Source organism: Trichechus manatus, unplaced genomic scaffold (assembly GCF_000243295.1).
Source record: "Trichechus manatus latirostris isolate Lorelei unplaced genomic scaffold, TriManLat1.0 scaffold00227, whole genome shotgun sequence".
Lineage (NCBI taxonomy): Eukaryota > Metazoa > Chordata > Mammalia > Sirenia > Trichechidae > Trichechus > Trichechus manatus.
Window position 1 is genome coordinate 1,013,316 of NW_004444163.1, and position 5,557 is coordinate 1,018,872.

Genomic DNA, 5,557 nt, shown 5'->3' on the forward strand with positions numbered 1-5,557 from the left:
AGACTGGAGGATCCCCAGAAAGCATGGCCCCAGAAAACGTGTCAACCCAGAGCTAAAACCATTCCCTAGGCCAACTCTTCAGGCAAAGATTAGACATAAAATGATACTCGTGAAGAGTGTGCTTCTTAGCTCAAGTAGATACATGAGACTAAATGGGCAGCTCCTGTCCGGAGGTGAGATGAAATGGCAGAGAGGGTCAGGAGCTGGTTGAATGTCACAGTATAGGGAGAGCAATTAGGGTCACATAACAATGTATGTACAAATTTTTGTACGAAAGACTAACTTGAATTGTAACTTTCACTTAAAGAACAACAGTAAAAAAAAAAAAGAAAAAAAACTTTTCCTCTGTGAGGTCATCCTTCACTCTTCTGTACAACTCAGGTGATCCTTCTCTTAAACGCTCCCTATTCTTTACACAAATGCCATAAAAGCAATTATGTACTATATTAATTTTATGTGACTGTTTGTCTCCCCACTTGATAATAAGCTCTTTTTTAAGAAAGCTTTGTCTTTAAAGCTTATATCGAGTGCCTGTCACATTACCTAGCACATAAAACCAAATCCATAGCTGTCGAGTCGATTCCGACTTGCAGCAGCCCCATAGGACAGAGTAGAACTGCCCCATAGAGTTTCCAAGGAGTGGCTGGTGGATTTGAACTGTTGACTTTTTGGTTAACAGTCGAGCTCTTAATCACTATCCTACCAGGGCTCCTACCTAGCACACAGGAAGGGCAAACTATTTATAGAATTAATGATTATGAGATGAGTGCTTAGGGAAAGGTATCCAGTGATCTGAGGCATGGTGTAAATAACCAGGCTCTATGTTACAAAACCACCACCCATCTGTCAGTTTGTTGTACTGTGGTGGCTTGCGTGTTGCTATCATGCTGGAAGCTACGTCACTGGTATTGAAATTACCAGCAGAGTCACCCATGGTGGACAAATTTCAGCAGAGCTTCCAGACTAAGACAGACTAGGAAGAAAGGCCTGATGATCTACATCCAAAAATTAGCCAGTGAAAACCCTATGGATCATAACAGAATATTGTTCCACATGGGGTCACAATGAGTTAGGGATTGACTCAAAAGCAACAATAGGGATTGGCTAACAATAACCACAATAACCCTAGTGCTGAAAGATGAGTTCCCTAGGTTGGAAGTCATTCAAAATACAGTGCCCTACAATGGAATCGAGCATACCAAGGCTTGTGAAGATTGTGCAAGATCTAGTAATGGTTCATTCTGTTGTACATGGGGTGGCCGTGAGTCAGAGTTGACTTGACAGCAGCTAACAGCAACAACAACATGTTCCAAAAGAAGCTCTGCTCTGAGCTGTTTTGAAGCTAGTAGACCAAGTCTGATTTATGTCCAGACCTCCCAACCCCAGGGTTGGCATAGTGTTTTTTACTAGATGGGGGCTCAATAAATACGGAATGAAGACATAGTCCCTTTCATCAAAAAATTATACAGTTCCTGGGTTCTTAAAAGCTTGCAAGCAGATTTCCAAGGAACAGTAATTGATCTCTATTCGCCTCAAGCAACAGAGGAAGGAGAGTCAGGAATAGGAGGAAGAAATGAAAAATGTGCCTAATTAATAAAATATGGCCTCCCTTGCCACGAGATCAGAAGAACTGGATGGTGCTCGGCTACCATTACTGAACGATTTGATCAAAGATTCTATAAAAGAATCCTGATCAAAAGGAGGAAAATACAGAACAGAATTTCAAATTCTCATGGAATTCAGCATTTCTGGAGTCATGCCGACTACATGAACCCCTGAAACTACTGCCTTGAGATCATCTTTAAACTTTAAACCAAAAATATCCCCTGATAAACCAGCACAGCTTCTACAAGGCAAGGTCATGGAAGCTCTATAGACACATCCAAACTCCTGGAGGGACCAAATTACTGGGCTGAGGGCTGTGGGGACCATGGTCTTGGGGAACGTCTAGCTCAACTAGCATAACATAGTTTATAAAGAAAATGTTCTACCTTCTACCTTGGTGAGTAGCATCTGGGGTCTTAAAAGCCTGTGAGCAGCCATCTAAGATACTCCACAGGTCTCACCCCTTTGGGAGCAAGGGAGGATGAAGAGAACAGGATACAAGGAGAAGATTAGTCCAAAGGACTAATGGACCATGGCTAGCAAGGCCTCCACCAGACTGTCCAGTACAACTAGATGGTGCTCAGCTACCAACACTGACTGCTCTGACAGGGATTACAATAGAGGGTCCCAGACAGAGCTGGAGAAAAATGTAGAACAAAATTCTAACTCACAAAAAAACACCAGATTTACTGGCCTGACAGAGGCTGGGGAAACCCTGAGAGTTATGGCCCCCGGACACCCTTTTAGCCCAGTGTTGCAGTCACTCCCGAGGTTCACCTTTTAGCCAAATATTAGACAGGCCCATAAAACAAAACGAGACTAATGGGGCACAATAGCCCAGGGACACGGACCAGAAAGCAGGAGGGGACAGGAAAGCTAGTAATAGGGAACCCAAGTTCAAGAAGGGAGAGTATTGACATGTTGTGGGGCTGTTAACCAATGTCATAAAACAGTATGTGTACTGTCTAATGAGAAACTAGTTTGTTCGATAAACTTTTATCTAAAATACAATAAAAAAAATGAAGAAAAAACAAAAATATCCCCTGAAGTCTTTTTAAACCAAGCAATAGTTTAGCTTAACTAGTAAAAAATGTCTGCCTTGAGCATTATGCTCTTTTAAGATCAAATTGACAGCGGCAAATTGAAAAATTAGATAGGAACCTAAGTGGGCAGTGATTTTATGTTAATGGGGAGGAAAAACTCAGAAAAGGAAGGTGAGAATTGTTGTACAACTAGAAGAATGAAATCAGTGTCACTGAATTGTACATGTAGAAACTGTTGAATTGGTGTGTTTTGCTGTGTATATTCTCAACAACAACAAAAAAATAAATAAAAATAAAAAATACTGATGCTGCACCCAAAAAAAGTATACAGTATATCAAGGAATATTTCTGCAACCACTCTATTCCCACCCTCCTGTTTCCTCAGCTGTCCCCAGGAAGTGTCAGTATTCCCGTCACTTGTGTTTTCATTCATTTACTCAACAAAGTGGTCATAGGTCAAGCACTTTTTACCTGTAAACTTCTGAAAGGGCAAGATTGTGGTTAGTTTGGCTTGTGCTGTACACCTACTCCTCACTTATCAACTATCTCATTATCTGACATTTTGTATTTACAACAATAGTAAAAAATCTACTATCTGACTATTTTGAGCAATAACGAACACCAAGTTGCCAGGCAAGAGTAATGCTAGCTGTAATGGTTAAGGTTTTATGTCAGTGTGGCTGGGCCATGATTCTAAGTGTTGTAGCAGTTATGTAATGATGTAATGCGGCAGTTATGTAATGATGTAATTTGGCAGTTACGTATTTCCCGATCTGATGTGGTCATCTGCCATTTTTGCATAACATCGATTTTCACAAAATTTCTCATAACTACCTGGTCTTTAGAATTTAACCATGTCGATAACTGAGGTGTGGGTGTATTCTACAGGGAGAACACCCTGTAGGAATAGACCCTTTCCCTCAAGGTGTTTGATGGCCAAGACCTTGGAGCTCCAAGGAGTTTTTCCTTGGTTCAGTTGTAGAATTCTTATCTTTCATGCAAAGGACCTGGGTTCGATTCCTGGCCATTACACTTCACGGACAGCCACTACCTATCTGTCAGTGGAGGCTTACATGCTACTGTGATATTGAACAGATTTCAGCACAGTTTCCAGATTAAGATTAACTAGGAAAAAAGGCCCAAAATGAGCCAATGAAAACCTTATGGGTCAAAATAGTCTCATCCCATTGTGCATGGGGTCACCATGAGTCGGACGACCCCGGGGCAGCTAACAACAACATTTCAGCTGGCTAGGCTTTTTCCCAGCTCTGGAGCTCTGTTGTACTCAGAGTCAGAACCAGACAGTTGTTGCCAATAATTGCTCTCTAATTGTTCTCAAGTGTGCTATTTTTATTTCCCAGCACACAGGACTCCCCTTGCAAAGGGGCTGGGCCTTCACTGTTGCCCACTGGTCCCCAGTGCTCAGTAAAAGCTTGCTGATTGATTTACCTATGAGCTGTAATTATTTCCGAGGCTGCCCTGGGATAGGATCACTCCTGAAACTCTGTCGCTCCTTTGGCCCCTGCAGCCCCGACTTGCCACCGGCAGCACCTTCCACTTACTGTTTCTTCTTTTGGTGTCAGCCCTCATGGCAGAATCTCTTTGTTCTCCCTCTCCTCAAAATAGCAAAGACGATTTCACTTACCCTGAGAATTTCTTTTTTTCTAATCCTCCTTTTGCATAGAGTCTCTCTTGGCAAGAAACGTTGCTCTTATCAACTGTTTCATGATCTATTTTTGTCTCTCCATGCAATTTATTAAATACTTCTGGGAGCTGCTGGGGTGAATGAAGCCTTCGCTTTGATTGAATCCCCATGTTTTCTGTTTTATTATCTCAAGATACAGTTCAAGGAAGGGAATCTTGAGGGAAAGATGGAGCTTAGGTGAGGTCAAGTGAGAGACAGGGTTCTTTCCGGAAGGGAGAACAGGCAACTCTCAGCAGAGATGGCTGAAGGGAAGGGCTGGGGAGAGCACGCAGCACCCTGACTCTCACATCCTTGCAACTTGGCCTCAGAAAAGAAGACATTAAGGTGGTAGGGACAGCTAGGAGCTTTGGTTCAGAGTGCTTCTCAAAGTTTGGAGAGTTGCCAGGGATTTTCTAAGAATACCAATACAGCTCTCCACATGGTCTGAAACTGCCCCTGCCTGCCCCACTGAAGACTGCATCGTAGGATCGGTAGATCTGATGGAGTTGTAGGGGTGGCTTGTCCGACCTCCCTCAGGGTCTGACTGAGCCCCCTCAGTGACTGGAAACCCATAGCTTCACAAGGTAGCTCATTCTATTGCTAGTGGTGGTGGTAATCACTCTTGAGATCAGCTCAACATTTATTGATTGCCTAGAATGGAGGTAGCACAGCATTAGGGTTCACACTGACCTGGGTTTGAACCACAGCTGTACCACTTCCTGTAAGCCTTCAGGCAGGTTATTTAAACTCTCTGAATCTAAGTTCCTTCGTATACAAATGGGCGTAATGATGTCTACTTCTTGGGGTTATTGTGAGGCTTAGTGAGACAAGTAAAACACAATGTCTGGTGTGTGGTGAGTGCTCAGTGATTGGTAATTCATAAAGTTATTATTCTAACATGACCCCATCCCAGTGCTCAGCCAACTCATTGAGGACCCTGGACAAAATAACCTAAGTAGTAACCCATCTTTTGGACTTTTCCTGTATGTTCAGTTGGTTAGGTAAATTTAAAGAGGACGCGATGATGACCTGAACCCCTTACAATAGTGTCATGGTATAATGGGAACTGACCCTATCCAACAAAATACCATGTCTGTAAAGTATTGCCCCCTCCTTGCCAATCTATATGGTGATCCAGGTTATATATCAGATAGGTTTGGTGACAGATAATAATATAGTGCCAGTGGAAAGAGCAAATGATCTAAGATGAAAATCCCTGGGTTCA